This window comes from Delphinapterus leucas, chromosome 2, assembly GCF_059928025.1.
Source record: "Delphinapterus leucas isolate spDelLeu-1000000601 "Yukka" chromosome 2, BTC_Dleu_Yukka2, whole genome shotgun sequence".
NCBI lineage: Eukaryota > Metazoa > Chordata > Mammalia > Artiodactyla > Monodontidae > Delphinapterus > Delphinapterus leucas.
In genome coordinates, this window is record NC_143130.1 from 63,080,983 (window position 1) to 63,103,333 (window position 22,351).

The 22,351-nt window shown below is 37.8% G+C and overlaps 1 pseudogene across 1 annotated transcript in view; it reads right to left on the reverse strand.

The window, feature by feature from the left end:
• LOC149750157 (uncharacterized) overlaps positions 1-22,351 on the reverse strand; it is a 157,472-nt pseudogene that overhangs the window by 127,512 nt on the left and 7,609 nt on the right. The window contains exon 3 of the transcript XR_016392031.1: positions 1-21,731. This exon is cut by the window's left edge and continues 20,564 nt beyond it. The product of XR_016392031.1 is annotated as an uncharacterized LOC149750157 (transcript). The remainder of the gene's footprint in view (positions 21,732-22,351) is intronic.

The window sequence follows — 22,351 nt, forward strand, 5'->3', positions numbered from 1 at the left end:
TTTGTTATCTTTCTGTTACCAAATACCCAAAGATATTCAAAGTTTTGGGGTAAAGGTAGAAGTGGGGGAATATAATGAAAACAGAAAACTATTCCAACTACTCCCAGAGAGTATCATTTAGATAATGGTGTCCTAGTACACTGTCAACATTTAGCTGCTCCCTAAAGTTCCTCACTTACTCCCAGGAAACAACAAGGCATATGTCACAGTGCACATGCTATCTCACATGGAGGTTGCTTCCTTCATTCATAATAGGTAAAAGAAATATACCCTGAAAATGAGAAATATCCCTAAAAATGGGAAATATCCCTAAAAATGGGGAAATGTACCCTGAAAATGGGAAATATCCAAAGTTTCAATTGCTACAGATGGTTCAGTAAGCGTGCAGTTACAGAAACTTATAACTGATGCTAGAAAAAGCTAATGTTTTCCTGAAGATCACTTTGAAATGCTGTTCTGGGTGAACATTACTTGCTCTTTCATTATAATTTTGTTTTAGTTCCACACTAAGCATTTATGAAGTGCTGCATCCCTTGTAGAGGAAAAAGATGGAGTTTCTCCCATCATTATCGAAATAAGAAAGCCATACTTTTTAAATTATTTTTTTATTTTGTTCGCTGCATTGGCTCTTCATTGCTGCACATGGGCTTTCTCTAGTTGCAGCGAGCAGGGGCTACTCTTCATTGCAGTGCGTGGGCTTCTCATTGCAGTGGCTTCTCTTGTTGCGGAGCACGGGCTCTAGGCGCGCGGGCTTCAGTAGTTGCAGCACACAGACTCAGTAGTTGCAGCACGCAGGCCCTAGCGCATCCGGGCTTCAGTAGTTGCCATGCATGGGCTCAGTAGTTGTGGCTCGTGGGCTCTAGAGCGCAGGCTCAGTAGTTGTGGCCCACGGGCTTAGTTGCTCCACGGCATGTGGGATCTTCCCAGACCAGGGCTCAAACCTGTGTCTCCTGAGCTGGCAGGTGGATTCTTAACCACTGTGCCACCAGGGAAGTCCCAAGAAAGCCATTCTTATTGGAGGCATTTTCTAGTTACTAGACCATAGTCAAGTAATTTAAATATTCCTCCTTTGCCTCCACAATTTTGGCATTCAATGAGCTTGCATTTGTGCCTCAATTAGTCTTATTTTTAAGCTGATAAAAGATTGGGCACAGTAAAAACAGTCATGTCTATCTCACAATAACAACAAAATTTCTAACTGTATACTCTTAACAGATGTAAAGATATTTAAGTGCTAAACATCTTTTAAAATAAAATTATAACGTATTTTAGAAATATATATAATGTTTAAAACAAAATTTGATAAATAAAATATTAATAGTATGGAAAAATACAACCACAATGGGCAATCCTATTCATTGATTGTATAGGTAAATATTAATTATTATACTTTTCATATTCCAGTAAATAACTTAAATAAGAAGAAATAGTACAAAGGAAGTACAGTAAAAATAATAGCTTCCACTTGTAGGACTCTCAGTTTAGAAAGTTCTTTTATATATATCCAGCCTTTGAATTCAATATTTATAGGGTATCAGCATGTCAGACCCTATACTAAATCCTGGTGACAAAAAGATGAATAAGGTACGTCCCTTTAGCCTTCATTCATCCAATTTGATAATCAAAATCATATTAAGAAAAAAGGGCAGGATTGGGGCACTTCCCTGGTGGCTCAGTGGTTAAGAATCCGCCTGCCATGCAGGGGACACAGGTTCAAGCCCTGGTCCGGGAAGATCCCACATGCCGTGGAGCAACTAAGCCCGTGTGCCACAACTACTGAGCCTGCGCGCTAGAGCCAGTGAGCCACAACTACTGAAGCCTGCATGCCACAATTACTGAAGCCCACAGGCCTAGAGATCGTGCACTGCAACAAGAGAAGCCACCGCAGTGAGAAGCTGGCACACCGCAATGAAGAGTAGCCGCTGCTCACACCACAACTAGAGAAAGCCTGCACACAGCAATGAAGACCCAACACAGCCATAAATAGATAGATAGATAGATAGAAAGAACAGAATAAAAGAAAAAAGGGCAGGATTATCTCCATCTTACAGACCAAAATAAAGCTTAGAGATGTTAAGGAATTTTTTTTGTCACATGATCACAAACTGAATTAAAGCAAAGCTTTTTCAATATTGTTCTACTTTATATTATACATTGAGTTTATATCACTAACCTTAGGAATGTTCCTGGTCATGCTACATCTTTCTTATCATGTTACAAATTCATTTTAAAAAGAAGAGAATGACTTTAATTGCTACTGTTTCTTGAGAGTAATGATAAGGATTATGATAAATGGGTGCATGTATGTATATATATAGATATATAATTTATATATGCATATGTAACACGTACATGTGTATATGTCTTTGTTACTCACTTCATAAAGGTTTTCTGTACAGGATTAATAAAAATTTATTTCTCCTCAGGTCTTAAACTCTTGCAAACTCTTCGTTATCCAAAATCCTTAGTATATGGATTTGATCTTACTGACTATCTGAGAATTACTTCAAGTATTAGACCCAGTAAACCTTTCGGCAACTACAAATTTAACATTATTATGTAACATGAAGATCTGTAAGTACAGGAAGATGTATTTTTATTGAGGCAAAGTTTTAAAATTTCATGAGACACCAAAATGAGTACTCAGCATCCATGGTGCACCCTGGATTTGCTATTTTCTTCTCTTTACACCCCTCTCTAGAGTACCTGCAAAGTGCTATCTTATCACATCTTATGAGGAAAATAATATACTCCAGGACAGCGGTCCCCAACCTTTTTGGCACCAGGGACAGGTTTCATTGAAGACAATTTTTCCATGGATGAGTCGGGGGCAGGAAGAGGGGATGGTTCCGGTGGTAATGAGAGCGATGGGGAGTGGCAGATGAAGCTTCACTCACTCGCCCACCACTCACCTCCTGCTGTGCAGCCTCACTCCTAACAGGCCATGGACCAGTACTGGTCTGTGGCCTAGGGGGTGGGGACCCCTGCTCTAGGACTGTGCTAATACTAGCCACATGTAACTACGGAGCACTTGAAATGTGGCTAGTCTGAATTGATATGTGCTGTTAAGTGGAAAATATAAGCTGGAGTTTGAAGGCTTAATAAGAAAAAGAAGACATAAAACAGCTCAATAATTTTTTATATTGAATATATGTTGCAATGATAATATTTTAGTTATACTGGACTAAATAAAATATATTAAAATTAATTTCACCTATTTTCTTTGTACTTTTTAAAATGCGGCTACTATAAAATTTGAAATTACATATGTAGCATACATCATTTCTATTAGACAGCACAGTTTTAAGATATGCCCAAGAGATGTGAGACATATTCTTTTAGACTATCAAGGGCCTATTCAACTAATATATCCTATATCACTGCCAGTTCTCAGTCTATCAGATGGTAAACATGGAGTGGGGAAAAAAGTAGGATTTTTTGATACGGGAAAATGTCCATAATATGTTATCTAAAAAAAAGTAGGATAAGAGATTATTAAAAAGCGGAGCTGCTTCAAACATGCATGTAAGTTATTCAGATTTAGCCATATGAAAAAAAAAGAAACATACCAATTCCTCTAAATGAAAAGTACCTCCTGGTGAGCATGAATGTACTGTCTCCTCAGCCAGTCTAAGCCCTGCATCCTCTCACCTGCTTACTGCACTGACTATGCTGATACATTAACCGTATCTCTACAGTATACAGTATGATGTCAACTAGGTATTTTGAAAAGCAATACATGCTAAAAAAAAGTGGTGTGGGGAGGCAACAAATTATTAGTACTGGTTATCCCTGGATGGTAGAATAACAGATTTCCTCTTATTTACTTATTCTATAAATTTTTTCTACAATAAAAGTTAACTTTGAAAGGGTTGAAGGTGGTGGTGTAGGAAGATCCTAAACTCACCACCTCTGATGAACACAACAAATCTACAACTACGTATGGAATAATTCCTTCAGAAAGGGACCTGAAAACTGGATAAACAGAAACTCTACAACAAAGGGTAAAAGGACATCACTGAGATGGGGAATAGAGGTAGAGACTCAGTCTCACCAAGGAAAAACCCATACCCCAGCCACAGTGATTCACAGTTGGGAAGGATCACAAAAGAACAAATCTTTTCCCTCAGGGACAAGGGATTTGAGCTCCACACCAACCCCTAGGTCCTGCACAGGAAATATGAGCCCTCAAAAGACCTGGCTTTGAAAATCAACAGAGAATATGTCCAGGAAAACTACAGAGCTTCAGGGAACAGAAAACATACTCTTAAAGGGCTCACGCATAAATTCACTGTACCTGAAAACCAGTGCAAAAACAACAGACTGGAAAGCCCATGGACCATAAGTGAAAGGGACATACTTATTAATCTTGAAGCAACTGCTGGAGAGGCAGGAACCAGTTAGAATACTTCCCAGGGACTGAGTCACTGGCAGGAGCCATTTATGCGATTTCAGTCTACCCTGCTAATATCAGCACTGGCAGGTGCTATTTTAGAATTCTCCACCTAACCTGATAGCACCCGTGGGCATGCCCCAATAAGAGCCCTACCCATCCCTGTGTCTTGGCCAGACCTCAACAGCCAGCCAAGCAATAACCATGCCCACCAGCACCCCACAGTAGCTGCTTCAGGGCCACACAGCAAGTCCAGAAGCCAGGCCTGCCCACCAGTGGCCCCTGGCAACAACAGTAGGGTGTACACAGCCCACATATGGGTTGAGCACCTAGCTCTGGTGGCCAGGTGGCACTGCACTTCTGAGCCCCAAAGGACATCTCCTAAATAAGGCCACTCCTTTAAAACTGGGAGAGATAGCTGATATACTCAATACATAGAAATAAACAGAGAATCAGGCAAAATGAGAAGACAAAGGAATATGTTCCAATTTAAAGAACAAGACAAACCTCAGAAAAAGAACTAAAACAAAACATTGTTAAGCAACCTACCTGAAAAAGAGTTCAAAGTAATGGGCATAAATATATTCACTGAACTGAAGAGAAGAATGGATGAACACAGTGAGAACTTAACAAAAATATTAAAAATATAAGCAAGTATCAAACAGAAGTTATACCTGAACTGAAAAATACACCAGAGGGATTCAGCAACTGACTGGATGAATTACAGTGAAGAAGTGAGCTGGAAGACAAAACAATGGAACTCACCACACAGAGAAGCAAAATGAAAAAGAAAGAAAAAAAGTAAAGATACCTTAAGGGACTTTTGGGACAATACCAAGCAGAATAACATTCACATTATAGGGGTCCTAGAAGGAGAAGAGAAAAAGAAAGGGCCAAAAAAATTATCTGAAGAAAGAGTCACCGAAAACTTCCCTAATCTAAGGAAAGAAACAGATATTCAGGTCCAGCAAGCCCAGAGAACTCCAAATAAGATGAAGACAAAGAGACAGACACGAAGACACATCATAATTGAAATGGTAAAAGTTAAGAATAAAGAGAGACTCCTAAAAGCAGCAAGAAAAAAAACAACGTGTTATATACAAGGGAAATGAAATAAGGCTTTCAGCAGATTTTTCAGCAGAAACTTTACAGGCCAGAAGGAAGTAGCACGACATATTCAAAGTTCTGAAAAGGAAAGAATTCCAACCAAAATTCTCTACCCAGTAAGGTTATCATTCAGAATTGATGGACAGATCAAGATAAGCAAAAGCTAAATGAATTATCACCACTAAAACAGCCCTAGAAGAAATACTGAAGGGACTTCTTTAAGCTGAAAGGAAATGGCACTAATCAATAATAAAAAAAATATGAAAGTAAAAATCTCACTGGAAAAGGCAAATATATAATAAAGGTACTAGATCAATCACTTATTAAGCAAGCATGAAAATTAAAAGACTAGTAAAAGTAACTAAAATTACAATATTTATTAAGGGATGTATAAAATAAAAAGATATAAAATGTGTCATCAAAAGTATAAAACGTTGGAGGGAGGGAGTAAAAAGATAAATTTGAATCCATTCCAAAGCCTTAAGTTGCTACCAACTTAAAACAGGCTACTATTTACATAGGATGTCATATATGAATCTCACAGCAACCACAAGGAAAAAACTTATAGTACATACACAAAAGAATATGAGGAAGGAATAACATAACACTAAAGAAAAACACCAAAACATAAAGGAAGAGAAAAAGAACAGAAGAAAGGAACAGAGAAGAACTACAAAAACAACCAGAAAACATTTAACAAAATGGCAGTAAGTACATACCTATCAATTACTTTAAATGTAAATAGACTAAATTTGCCAATCAAAAGAGAGTGGCTGAATGGATGAAAAAACAAGGCCCATCTATATGCTTGCTGCCTACAAGAGACTCACTTCAGAAGAAAGGACACACATAGACTGAAACTGAAGGGTTGGAAAAAGATATTCCTTGGCTAACAAGCATGAAAAGAAAGCTGGAGTAGCTAACTTTCAGACAAAATACACTTTAAGACAAAGATTTTAATAAAAAACAAAGAAAGGCATTACATAATGATGATGGGGTCAATTCAGCAAGAAGATACAACATTTATAAATATATATGCACCCAACATAGAAGCACCAGGATACATATAAAGCAAATATTAATGAACTTAGAGAGAAACTGAAGGCAATACAATAATAGCAGGGAATTTAACACCCCCCTTACATCAATGTACAGATCATCCAGATAGAAAATCAATAAGAAAATATTGAACTTAAATGATACATTAAAGCAGAGGTACTTAATGGAAATATACAGAACACTGCATCCAAAAGCAGAATACACATTCTCAAATGCACATGGAACACTCTCCAGGATAGTTCACGTCAGGTCACAAAGCAAGTCTCAATAAATTCAAGAAGACTGAAATCATGTCAAACATATTCTCTGACCACAGTGCTATGAAACTGGAAATCAATCACAAGAAAAAGAAAATGAGAAAACACACAAAAACATGGAGATTAGACAACTCACTACTGAACAACCAATGGGTCATCAAAGGCATCAAAGAAGAAATCAAAAAATACCTAGAGACAAATGAAAACAAATTCGACATACCAAAATCTATGGGATGCAGCAAAAGCAGTTCTAAGAGAAAAGTTCATACCAACACAGATCTAATTCAAGAAACAAATGAACAACAACTACAACAAAATAAAAAAACAATCTAACTATACACCTAAAGGAACTAGAAAAAGAACAAATGAAGCTCAAAATCAGTAGAAGGAAGGAAATAATAAAGATCAGACTGGAAATAAATAAAATAGAGATTAAAAAACAATTTTAAAATATCAGTGAAACTAAGAACTGGTTCTTTGAAAAGATAAACAAAATCAACAAACCTTTAGCTAGATTAACCAAGAAAAAGAGAGAACTCAAATAAATTAAATCAGAGATAAAATAGAAGTTACAACTGATACCACAGAACTACAAAGGATCATAAGAGACTACTATGAACAATTATATGCCCACAAATTGGACAACTAGAAGAAATGGATAAATTCCTAGAAACATATAATCTTGCAAGACTGAATCATAAAGAACTATAAAATCTTAATAGATCAATTACTAGTAGGAAGATTGAAACAGTAATCAAAAATCTCCCAACAAACAAAAGCCCAGGACCAGGCAGCTTCACTGGTGAATTCTACAAAACATTCAAAGACTTACCCTTCTCAAACTCTACCCAAAAAAACTGAATGGGAGGAAAACCTTCCAAACATATTTTACGAAGCCAGCATTACCCTGATACCAAAACCATACAAAGACAACAAGACAACAACAAGAAAGAAAGGAAAGAAGAACAGGAAATTGAAGGCCAATACCCTTGATGAACATAGATGCAAAAATACTCAACAAAATACTAGCAAACCAAATCCAACAATACGTTAAAAAGATCATACACCATGGTCAAGTAGGATTTATTCCAGGGATGCAAGGATGGGTGGATATCCACAAAAATCAATCAGTGTGATACATCATACTAACAAAATGAAGAATAAAGATCATATGATCATCTCAATAGACCTATTCAGGATTAAAAACTCTCAACAAAGTGGATATAGAAAATGAACTTCCACATAACAAAAGCCATATATGACAAACCCACAGCTAACATCCTACTCAATGCTGAAAAGCCGAAAGCTTTCCTCTAAGATTAAGAACAAGACAAGGATGCCTACTCTTACCACTTTTATTCAACACAGTACTGGAAGTGCTAGCCACAGCAATTAGGAAAGAAAATGAAATAAAAGTCATCCAAAGTGGAAAAAAAGGAGTAAAACCTACTATTTGCAGATAACATGATACTATATATAAAAAGCCCTAAAGAGAGAGATGCGAGTCTGACAAAGGTGTGATGAACTGTTGGTGGCTGTCAGACTGCGGGCCCTGAGTGGGGTCTCTAGGAGCTAAGGATGGTACGCAGTTGACAGCCAGACAGGAAACCCGACCTCAGCCCTCCCACCCCACTGAACTTTATTCCACCAACAACGTGAGTGAACTTGCAAGCAGATTCCTTCCAGAGCCTCCCAACGACAACCCAGGACGGCTGACACCCCGGTTCTGTCCTACAACTTGCAGCTGAGACCAGTCAAGATGACCCGCATTCTTCACTGACAGAACGTCTAAAACTGATACGAGAGGAGGAGCTTCAAGATGGAGGAAGGTAAGAAATGGAGATCACCTTCCTCCCCACAAAATACATCAGAAATACATCTACATGTGGAACAATTCCTACACAACACCTACTGAACGCTGGCAGAAGACCTCAGACCTCCAAAAAGGCAAGAAACTCCCCACATACCTGGGTAGGGCAAAAGAAAAAAGAAAAAACAGAGACAAAAGGATAGGGATGGGACCTGCACCTCTGGGAGGGAGCTGTGAAGGAGGAAAGGTTCCCACACACTAGGAAACCCTTTCGTGGGCAGAGACTGCAGGCGGCAGAGGGGGGAAGCTTCCGAGCCATGGAGGAGAGGGCAGCAACAGGGGTGCGGAGGGCAAAGCGGAGAGATTCCCACACAGAGGATCGGTGCCGACCAGCACTGACCAGCCAGAGAGGCTTGCCTGCTCACACGCCGGGGTGGGCAGGGGCTGGGAGCTGAGGCTCAGGCTTCGGAGGTCAGACCCCAGGGAGAGGATCGGGGTTGGCTGCGTGAACACAGTCTGAAGGGGGCTAGTGCGCCACAGCTAGCCGGGAGGGAGTCCGGGAAAAAGTCTGGAGCTGCCAAAGAGGCAAGAGACTTTTTCTTGCCACTTTGTTTCCTGGTGTGCAAGGAGACGGGATTAAGAGCTCCACTTAAAGAAGCTCCAGAGATGGGCGTGAGCTGCAGCTACCAGCACGGACTCCAGAGATGGCATGGGACACTAAGACTGCTGTTGCAGCCACCAAGAAGCCTGTGTGCAAGCACAGGTCACTATCCACACCTCCCCTCCAGGGAGCCTGTGCAGCCCGCCACTGCCAGGGTCCCATGATCCAGGGACAACTTCCCCAGGAGAACACACGGCGTGCCTCAGGCTGCTACAATGTCATGCTGGCCTCTGCCGCCACAGGCTCGCCCCACACTCCGTACCCCATCCTCCCCCCAGCCTGAGTGAGCCAGAGCCTCCGAATCAGCTGCTACTTTAACCCTGTCCTGTCTGAGCAAAGGACAGACGCCCTCAGGCGGCCGACACGCAGAGGCTTGGCCAGATCCAAAACTGAACCCCAGGAGCTGTGAGAACAAAGAAGAGAAAGGGAAATTTCTCCCAGCAGCCTCAGGAGCAGAAGATTAAATCTCCACAATCAACTCGATGTACGATGCATCTGTAGAATACCTGAATAGACAACGAATCATCCCAAATTGAGGAGGTGGAGTTTGAGAGCAACGATATATTTTTTTTTCCCTTTTTCTCTTTTTCTGACTGTGTATGTGTATGATTCTGGGTGTGATTTTGTCTGTATAGCTTTGCTTTTACCATTTGTTCTAGGGTTCGGCCGGTCTGTTTTTATGTTTTGTTTTAATTTTTAGTATAGTTTTTGCGCTTGTTATCATTGGTGGATTTGTTTTTTGGTTTGGCTGCTCTTTTCTTTCTTTTTTTTTGTTACTTTAAAAAAATTATTTTAATAATTATCTTTTATTTTAATAACATTATTTTATTTTACCTTCTTCTTTCTTTCTTTGTTCCTTTTTCTCTCTTTTATTCTGAGCTGTGTGGATGACAGGCTCTTGGTGCTCCAGCCAGGCATCAGGGCTGGGCCTCAGAGGTGGGACAGCCAAGTACAGGACATTGGTCCACAAGAGACCTCCCAGCTCCACATAATATCAAACGGCAAAAATCTCCCAGGGATCTCTATCTCAAGGCCAAGACCAAGCTCCACTCAACAACCAGCAAGCTACAGTGCTGAACACCCTATACCAAACAACTAGCAAGACAGGAACACAACACCACCCATTAGCAGAGAGGCTGCCTAAAATCACAATAAGGCCACAGACACCCCAAAACACACCACCAGACATGGACCTCCCCACCAGAAAGACAAGATCCAGCCTCATCCACCAGAACACAGGCACTAGTCCCCGCCACCAGGAAACCTACACAACTCACTAAACCAACCTTAGCCACTGGGGGCAGACACCAAAACTGGGAACTACGAACATGCAGCCTGAGAAAAGGAGACCCCTTACTCCCCGAAAAGGAGTAAGTTAAGCAAAAAGAGAAGACAGAGAAACACACAGCAGATAAAGGTAAAAACCCACCACACCTAACAAATGAAGAGTAAATAGACAGTCTACCTGAAAAAGAATTCAGAATAATGATAGTAAAGATGATCCAAAATCTTGGAAACAAAATGGAGAAAATACAAGAAACATTTAACAAAGACCTAGAAAAACTAAAGAGCAAACAAACAGTCATGAACAACACAATAAATGAAATTAAAAATTCTCTAGAAGGGATCAATAGCAGAATAACTGAGGCAGAAGAACAAATAAGCGACCTGGAAGATAAAATAGTGGAAATAACAACTGCAGAGCACTATAAAGAAAAAAGAATGAAAAGAATTGAGGAGAATCTCAGAGACCTCTGGGACAACATTAAACGCACCAACATTCGAATTATAGGGGTCCCAGAAGAAGAGAAAAAGAAAGGGACTGAGAAAATATTTGAGGAGATTATAGTTGAAAACTTCCCTAATATGGGAAAGGAAACAGTTAATCAAGTCCAGGAAGCACAGAGAGTTCCATACAGGATAAATCCAAGGAGAAACATACCAAGACACATATTAATCAAACTATCAAAAAGTAAATACAAAGAACAAATATTAAAAGCAACAAGGGAAAAACAACAAATAACACACAAGGAAATCCCCATAAGATTAACAGCTGATCTTTCAACAGAAACTCTGCAAGCCAGAAGGGAGTGGCAGGACATATTTAAATTGCTGAAGGGGAAAAACCTACAACCAAGATTACTCTACCCAGCAAGGATCTCATTCAGATTTGACAGAGAAATTAAAACCTTTACACACAAGCAAAAGCTAAGAGAATTCAGCACCACCAAACCAGCTTTACAACAAATGCTAAAGGAACTTCTCTAGGCAGGAAACACAAAAGAAGGAAAAGACCTACAATAACAAACCCAAAACAATTAAGAAAATGGTAATAAGAACATACATATCGATAATTAACTTAAATGCAACTGGATTAAATGTTCCAACCAAAAGACATAGACTGGCTGAATGGATACAAAAACAAGACCCGTATATATACTGCCTACAAGAGACCCACTTCAGACCTAGGGACACATACAGACTGAAAGTGAGGGGATGGAAAAAGATATTCCATGCAAATGGAAATCAAAAGAAAGCTGGAGTAGCAATTCTCATATCAGACAAAATAGACTTTAAAACAAAAACTATTGCAAGAGACAAAGAAGGACATTACATAATGATCAAGGGATCAATCCAAGAAGCAGATACAACAATTGTAAATACTTATGCACCCAACATAGGAGTACCTCAATACATAAGACAAATACTAAAAGCCGTAAGAGGGGAAATTGACAGTAACACGATCATGGTAGGGGACTTTAACACCCCACTTTCACCAATGGACAGATCATCCAAAATGAAAATAAATAAGGAAACGCAAGCTTAAAAGGATACATTAAACAGGATGGACTTAATTGATATTTATAGGACATTCCACCCAAAAACAACAGAATACACTTTCTTCTCAAGTGCTCATGGAACATTCTCCAGGATAGATCATATCTTGGGTCACAAATCAAGCTTTGGTAAACTTAAGAAAATTGAAATCGCATCAAGTATCTTTTCTGACCACAACGCTATGAGACTAGATATCAATTACAGGAAAAACCTGTAAAAAATACAAACACATGGAGGTTAAACAATGCACTACTTAATACCCAAGAGATCACTGAAGAAGTCAACGAGGAAATCAAAAAATACCTAGAAACAAATGACAATGAAAACACAACGATCCAAAACCTATGGGATGCAGCAAAAGCAGTTCTAAGAGGGAAGTTTATAGCAATACAGTCCTACCTTAACAAACAAGAAAAATCTCAAACAAACAACCTAACCTTACACCTAAAGCAATTAGAGAAAGAAAAAACAAAAAAAACCCAAAGTTAGCAGAAGGAAAGAAATCATAAAGATCAGATCAGAATAAATGAAAAAGGAACGAAGGAAGCAATAGCAAAGATCAATAAAACTAAAATCTGGTTCTTTGAGAAGATAAACAAAAGTGATAAACCATTAGCCAGACTCATCAAGAAAAAAAGTGAGAAGACCCAAATCAATAGAATGAGAAATGAAAAAGGAGAAGTAACAACTGACAATGCAGAAACACAAAGGATCATGAGAGATTACTACAAGCAACTACATGCCAATAAAATGGACAACCTGGAAGAAATGGACAAATTCTTAGAAATGCACAACCTTCCAAGACTGAACCAGGAAGAAACAGAAAATATGAACAGACCAATCACAGGTACTGAAATTGAAACCGTGATTAAAAATCTTTCAACAAACAAAAGCCCAGGACCAGATGGCTTCACAGGTGAATTCTATCAAACATTTAGAGAAGAGCTAACACCTATCCTTCTCAAACTCTTCCAAAATATAGCAGAGGGAGGAACACTCCGAAACTCATTCTATGAGGCCACCATCACCCTGATATCAAAACCAGACAAAGATGTCACAAAGAAAGAAAACTAAAGGCGAATATCACTAATGAACATAGATGCAAAAATCCTCAACAAAATACTAGCAAACAGAATCCAACAGCACATTAAAAGGATCATACACCATGGTCAAGTGTTTATCCTAGGAATGCAAGGATTCTTCAACGCAAATCAATCAATGTGATACATCACATTAACAAATTGAAGGAGAAAAACCATATGATCATCTCAATAGATGCAGAGAAAGCTTTCGACAAAATTCAACACCACTTTATGATAAAAACCCTCCAGGAAGCAGGCATACAGGGAACTTACCTCAACATGATAAAGGCCATATATGACAAACCCTCAGCCAACATCATTCGCAATGGTGAAAAACTGAAACCATTTCCACTAAGATCAAGAACAACACAAGGTTGCCCACTCTCACCACTATTATTCAACATAGTTCTGTAAGTTTTAGCCACAGCCATCAGAGAAGAAAAAGAAATAAAAGGAATCCAAATTGGAAAAGAAGAAGTAAAGCTGTCACTGTTTGCAGATAACATGATACTATACATAGAGAATCCTAAAGATGCTACCAGAGAACTACTAGAGCTAATCAATGAATCTGGTAAAGCAGCAGGATACAAAATTAATGCACAGAAATCTCTTGCATTCCTATACACTAATAATGAAAAACCTGAAAGTGAAATTAAGAAAACACTCCCATTTAGCACTGCAACAAAAAGAATAAAATATCTAGGAATAAACCTACCTAAGAAGACAAAAGACCTGTATGCAGAAAATTATAAGACACTGATGGAAGAAATTAAAGATGATACAAACAGATGGAGAGATATACCATGTTCTTGGATTGGAAGAATCAACATTGTGAAAATGACTATACTATCCAAAGCAATCTACAGATTCAATGCAATCCCTATCAAACTACCACTGGCATTTTTCACAGAACTAGAACAAAAAATTTCACAGTTTGTATGGAAACACAAAAGACCCCGAAGAGCCAAAACAATCTTGAGAAAGAAAAACGGAGCTGGAGGAATCAGGCTCCCTGACTTCAGACTATACTACAAAGCTACACTAATCAAGATGGTATGGTACTGGCACAAAAACAGAAATATAGATCAATGGAACAGGATAGAAAGCCCAGAGATAAACCCAGGCACATATGGTCACCTTATCTTTGATAAAGGAGGCAAGAATATACAGTGGAGAAAAGACAGCCTCTTCAATAAGTGGTGCTGGGACAACTGGACAGCTACACGTAAAAGAATGAAATTAGAACACTCCCTATCACCATACACAAAAATAAACTCCAAATGGATTAAAAACCTAAATGTAAGGCCAGACACTATCAAACTCTTAGAGGAAAACATAGGCAGAACACTCTATGACATAAATCACAGCATGATCCTTTTTTACCCACCTCCTAGAGAAATGGAAATAAAAATAAACAAATGGGACCTAGTGAAACTTAAAAGCCTTCACACAGCAAAGGAAACCATAAACAAGACGAAAAGACAACCCTCAGAATGGGAGAAAATATTTGCAAATGAAGCAACTGACAAAGGATTCATCTCCAAAAGTTACAAGCAGCTTATGCAGCTCTATATCAAAAAAATAAACAACCCAATCCAAAAATGGGCAGAAGACCTAAGTCGACATTTCTCCAAAGAAGATATACAGATTGCCAACAAATACATGAAAGAATGCTCACCATCATTAATCATTAGAGAAAGGCAAATCAAAGCTACAATGAGATATTATCTCACACCAGTCAGAATGGCCATCATCAAAAAATCTCCAAACAATAAATGCTGGAGAGAGTGTGGAGAAAAGGGAACACTCTTGCACTGTTGGTGGGACTGTAAATTGATACAGCCACTATGGAGAAAAGTATGGAGGTTCCTTAAAAAACTATAAATAGAACTACCATATGACCCAGCAATCCCAGTACTGGGCATATACCCTGAGAAAACCATAATTCAAAAAGAGTCATGTACCAAAATGTTCACTGCAGCTCTAGTTACAATAGCCAGGACATGGAAGCAAACTAAGTGTCCATCAACAGAGGAATGGATAAAGAAGATGTGGCATATATATACAATGGAATATTACTCAGCCATAAAAGTAACGAAATTGAGTCATTTGTAGTGAGGTGGATGGACCCAGAGTCTGTCATACAGATTGAAGTAAGTCAGAAAGAGAAAGACAAATACCGTATGCTAACACATATATATGGAATCTAAAAAACAAAAAACAAATGGTCATTAAGAACCTAGGGGCAAGATGGGAATAAAGACACAGATCTACTAGAGAATGGATTTGAGGATATGGGGAGGGGGAAGGGTAAGCTGGGACAAAGTGAGAGAGTGGCATGAACATATATACACTACTAAATGTAAAACAGATAGATGGTGGGAGGCAGCCGCATAGCACAGGGAGATAAACTCAGTGCCTTGTGGCCACCTAGAGGGGTGGGATAGGGACAGTGGGAGGGAGGGAGACTCAAGAGGGAGGAGATATGGGGATATATGTCTATGTATTACTGATTCACTTTGTTATAAAGCAGAAACTAACACACCATTGTAAAGCAATTATACTCCAATAAAGATGTTAAAAAAACCTAAAGACTCCACTAAAAAACTGTTAGAACTAATAAATGAATTCAGTAAAGCTACAGGATACAAGATCAACATACAGAAATCTGTGATATTTCTATACACTAATAATGAACTATCAGAAAGAGAAATTAAGGAAACAATCCCATTTATAAGTGCATCAAAAAGAATAAAATACCTGGAAATAACTTTAACCAAGGAGATGAAAGACCTGTACAATGAACACTGTAAGACACAGCAAAAAAAACTGAAGAAGACACAAAAAAAATGGAAAGATATTCTGTGTTCATGGATAGAAAGAACAGATATTGTTACAATGTCCATATTACCCAAAGCAATCTACAGATTCAATACAATCCCTATCAAAATTCCAACGGCACATTTCAGTGAACTAAAACAAACAAACCTAAAATTTGTATGGAACCACAAAAGATCCCAAATAGCCAAAACAACACTGAGAAAGAACAAAGCTGGAAACATCATGTTCCTTGATTTCAAACTATACTACAAAGCTTTAGTAATCAAAATGGTATGGTACCAGCACAAAAACAGACACACAGATCAACAGAACAGAATTGAGAGCCCAGAAATAAACCCACACATATATGTAAATTAATTTATGACAAGGGGGCAAAGAACATACAGTGGAGGAAGGATAGTCTCTTCAGTAAATAGTATTGGGAAACTGAACAGCCACGTGCAAGAGAATGAAACTAGACCACTGTCTTATACTAGACACAAAAATTAACTCAAAATGGATTAAAGACTTGAATGTAAGACATGAAACTATAAAACTCCTAGAAGAAAACAAAAGCAGTAATTTCACTGATATCAGTTTTAGCAATGTTTTGTGTGTTCTGACTTCAAAGGCAAGGGAAACAAAAGCAAAAATAAACAAACAGGATATCAAACTAAAAAAGCTTCTGCTTTTAGGAAACCGTCATCAAAACAAAAAGGCAACTTACTGAATGGGAAAAGGTATTTGCAAATCACATATACAAAAAGGGGTTAATATCCAAAATATATAAAGAACTCACACAACTCAAGAACAAAAAAACAAAACAAAACAAAAAAAGCCTGATTAAAAAATGGGCAGAAGATCTGAGTACATTTTTCCAAAGAAGACAAACAGATGGCCAACAGGCACATGAAAAGATGTTCAACATCACTAATTATGAGGAAAATGCCAATCAAACCCACAATGAGATATTATTTCACATTTGTTAGAATGGTTATCATTGAAAAGACAAGAAATAAAAAAAATTAAAAAAAGAAAAGACAAGAAATAACAAACGTTGGACAGGATGTGGAGAAAAGGGAACCCTTGTATAATGTTGGTGGGACTGTAAATTGGTGCGGCCACTATGGAAAACATTATGGAGATGTCTCAAAAAATAATAATAATAATAATAGAACTACCATATGATCCAGCTATTCCACTTCTGGGTATTTATCTGATGAACACAAAAACACTAATTGAAAAGATATATATACACAGCTATGTTTACTGCAGTGCTATTTACAATAGCCAACATATGGAAACAACTGTCCACTGATGAATGTATACGTGTGTGTACACACACACACACACACACACACACACACACAGAGACACAATGGACTATTAACTCACCATAAAAAAGAATAGAATCCTGCCATTTGTGACAACATGGATAGACCATAAAGGTATTATACCAAGTGAAATAAGTCAGATGGAAAAATAAAAATACTATATGATTTCACTCATATGTGGAATCTAAAAAAAACAAAACAAATGAACAAACAAAATAAAACAAAAACAAACTCAAAAATACAGAGAACAGATTAGTGGTTACCAGAGGGGAAGAGGATTAAGGGGTGGGCAAAGTGGGCGAAGGAAGTCAACAGTATTGTGACGGATGGGAACTAGACTTGTGGTGGTGACCACTTTGTAGTATATACAGATGTCAAATTATAATGCTGTACTCCTGAAACTTACATAATTTTTAAAAAGCTAATTTTTTTCTATCATAAAATTTAAAGACGTATAGTATAATAGGTAATATCAAACTCTACTTCAGATCTGAAGCCAAAAAAGACAGAGAGAATTAGAAGGAAATCTGTACAGTAGGATTCGGTTTCCTAGTCAGACAGCTAGTCCATGAAAACCCAGACCATGCAGTCCCATAGGAGATAAGAGAAGAGAGGGTCAACATTCCTGCAACATAAAACCCTGTAGTTGCCTTTTACAAAAGAATACAAAACACATCCTTTTCTAGACGACAAGATCTTTTAACAGACTTTTGGAATGCAAAACTGACAACAGAACTACAAGTTGCATTTATAATAGGATTCGAATTTTATTTGCACATGTTTAATAAACATATATATGTGAAATAAAATCTAAGTCAATAATTAAAGTTCAACTCTCTAAATTAGGAACTACTATATTTATAAATTATTTCTATGCTGCTTATAGTGCAACTTACATATTCACTGATGCTATCATTCCACAAGCTGCATTTGTAAGGAAAGGAGTATATAAGAAACAATGTATACTTTGTCTTATTCTATATAGAAGAAAAAGATTATCAAACTACAGGATTCTCTTCTCTCCTTATATGAACTTCTTCATTGAATCTGGAAACCAACAACCTCTTTTAACTTCAGGACCATAGTTGAATTAAGAACTGGCAATCTACCTGAAATATTTAGTTCTGAGGTTTAACACTGTGAATGCAGCCAGTCCCCAAAGGCAAATGCTGAAAAACAGTCTAAGGATATTGCTGCAAAAACAATTTTTCAAGTCAAGGAGAGAAGTGACATTAGGAAAATACTTTTTATTGCTTCTCCAATGCCTTAAATCTTCTTTCACACAAACTCCCACAATTACTCCTACTTCATACCCAAATAAAATCTATAAAAACTGTTTCACACCTGGGAAGAAGGCAGTTTCTCAGCATTTGAAATATTCAACTCATTATTTCAAAATATTTAAGAAGTATACCATGGCATCTTCCCTTGTAATAACAAAAGTAAATCAATCTCTTATGAAAATTATGGGTGGGGGAGAATCCTAAGTTTAAACAATGCAAAGTGCTCCTGTCATATAAAGGATTTAGGAGGAAAGAGTTTTCCTGCTCCTCCATCATCAAGGGAACCAAAGAAGATTACGGAGGGAGAGATAGGGGATTATGAGGAAAACTTTTCTCTAAAAGATAAGAAACGAAATAGTCTACGTAATGTGGGTGAACCTATAAATATACTGGAAAGCTAAAATCTTTCATTAATTTTTAAATGTAATATTTCTACCATTATTTTATTCAACAGCACATGATACTTACTATGCCCCAGGCATTATTTTAAACACTTTTCAATTATTAGTTCATTAACCCTCCGAGGTAGGTACTATCAATATCCCAGTTTTACAGATGAGAACACTAAGGATAGAGAAATAAAGTAATTTTCCCAAGACCACACCGCTATTAAGCGTCAGAGATGAGATTCAATCCCAGGCCGTCTGGGTTCACAATCCACGCTCTTAACCACAATGCAATGCTGACTCTCTAAAAAGCAATATGCTCATGAAAGCCCAGTGTCTTATAGTTAAACAGTTAATAAAATCTGCTAAACAAATTAAGAGTGAAAAAAATGGAGACAGCAAAAAGTAGAAAACCTATTATTCATAGTTCAAACACATTACTATGAGTATAATTTCCCATCAGTCTTCTTTCCTTGTTCACATAGTTTTTGTTTTCCCTTTAGTTATCATTCAGCAGACATAATTTTCTAGAAAATGAAAAACTAAAATATTACTCTCTCAACACTTTTAAAATAACAGTTAAAATTAAACACATTGTGTATCAAACACTTACATGCTTGCTATTATTCTTCTTTCACCTCACAACCCCATAAAGTAGGTGTAAGTATTATCCCCATTTTACAAATGAGGAAACTGAAGCACAGTTAAGAAACTAACTTAAGGGCCCATGGCTAGTAAGCAGTTGAGCCAGGATTCCAATTCAGGCTGCTTGACTCCTGAACTAGAATTCTTTTCTACTCATGGAGGATAGGATTATGAGCTACTTGATACATAAGGATCATGTTTTTAAAGAGTAGTATTGTTTGTTTGGCTTAGCCTAAAATGAGTATGTTAGCATACAGATTTATTTTATTTTGCCCTAATTCTCACTTACACAACTGAAGTTTTCAGTATCTTAAGGTTTCTTGAGCAAGCTAAATAACTCTTCAGGTCTTACTTTACAAGGGTAAAGTATTTTATGTAATTCCTTCATTCAACAACCATTTGAGTATCCATTACATGCTAGGAACTGCGCTAATAAGACTGTCTTTGCACTCAAGGCAGAGTCTCTTTTCACTCAGCATATTAATATGCTAAAGTTTCTCCCAATTAATAAATACAACACACTGTACGTACAAATGGTTAATAGCTTTGCCAACCATTCAGTGGCAGAATTGAGAATGGAATCCCATGATTTTTTGCCCCCTATGCTATAAAGTAGATAAACCCCTCATTTTTCTTACAGTTCCTAGAGAGTGACTGATAAATAATTACTCAATAGGTACAATCTGCCTTTCTCATGCTATACCACCTTTTATCAGCTGGCAATGAAAGCCTATCCATTTTTAGTGCAAAGGAGTTGAAATTAAAATATTTTACTAAAACCTTGGTTTACTAGGTTACACATTTAAATTACTTGTAAAGTTCCATAATCGCATCGGGGTGTGACTTTAGTAACCAAGTGACAAATGTGAATGTCTAAAACTATCCATGAAAGAAGCAGTCAAAAATGTTGCATGTTCGCAAAAGATGAAGGCCAATTCTGCTTGATTTTACACTGAAACATTTTATTTTAAGCAGTCTTAAGATGAATCCCACTGATTGTGAAAAGGTGGCAGAGAGATAAAAGTTAAGAAGTCAAGTGTAGGGCTTCCCTGGTGGCGCAGTGGTTGATAGAGTCCACCTGCCGATGCAGGGGACACGGGTTCGTGCCCCGGTCCGGGAAGATCCCACATGCCACGGAACGGCTGGGCCCGTGAGCCATGGCCACTGAGCCTGCTCATCCGGAGCCTGTGCTCCGCAACGGGAGAGTCCACAACAGTGAGAGGCCCGCGTACCGCAAAAAAAAAAAAAAAAAAAAGTCAAGTGTAGCAGAAACCCTCCTAACCAGTTCACTGAGTGGTTTAACTGATAGCAATGACTAAAGGCACAATTACCCACCTAAGAGCTTAATGGAACCTTGACAAGTTCTTTGACTGATACATATTTACATTAGTGTTTATATGTAGCTGGCACAGGCTTGAGTTCATTATTTCTTATGCCTATGTCCTCTAAGAAGCTTCTCTAGTAATGTTATTTGAACCATTATCTGGTATTTGCCTTTCACTGCTACTTTCTTTTTCAGTCTGTAATTTGTCTCATCCTAGATTGTAAATTTACAGCACAATGTTAACTCCCAAAATGGCTCAGTGCCTTGCCAATAACAGGTATTAAAAAAGTACTTATTAATAATAGATATGAAATCCACCCTACAGCCACACCCCAATCCTTATCATTTTGCAGAACTGCTTCTCCTCATCTCTCTGACTAGGATGCCCTGGGGTCAGTCCTTGAACCTCTTTTCTAGCTACATTCACTCTTCAGGTGATCTTATCTATACTGACAACTTCTAAATGTATTCAACCTGGACCATTCTCCTCTGAACTACAGATTCATTTGTTCAATTGCTGACTTGACATCTCGATTACACGTCTCTTAGACATCTCAAAAATGTAGCCAGTTTGGAACAGAACTCTTGAACTCTACCCAGAAACCTGCTCTGCTCACAGTCTTCCCATCTCTGAAAATGGCAACTCCATCCTTCCAGTTGCTTAAGCCAAAAGCCTTGAAGTCATCCTTGACTCTTCTCTTTTCACATTCCACATCCAATCCATCAGCAAACCTTGTTGGATCAAAACATACCCAGTTAGAGTCAGAGATATATTTTACACACAGAAAAAAATATAGATATGTGTGGATACATAGATTAGTATGCATACATATATTTCCTAGCTCTGTCCACTGACAGCATCTAGCAGCAGTAGCAACAAGCACACCTAACATCCAGATCTTGACCTCAAAATACCATTCTCCAATAAAAGGAATCAGAATTTCTTGAAGAAATGAGTCTAGGGCAGAGGCAGGAAAAATACAAGATGAGCCTGAAACATCTAGCAGTGCCAGAAAATAAAGAAGTGTAACATGTACACATACAAAGGATAGGAGCACATCAAAAAGACACAGAAGTCAACCTAAAAGAGCTCCCAATGGGCAAAGCTGGAATAATTCAGGCAACAAAATAATGATATCAAGTGAATTATAACCCTAAGAATAAAGTATCCATAAATTAGAACTGATATAAATGATTAGATAGATAAGGAACAAACTTTCCTTACAAAAGAATTCCAATTAATAAATGTAGTAAGAATGAGGGAAAATAAACAGTACATGCAGGCAAGATTACTGATGAATGCTAAAATTAGTGAGCAGAGGGGCTTCCCTGGTGGCTCAGTGGTTAAAAAT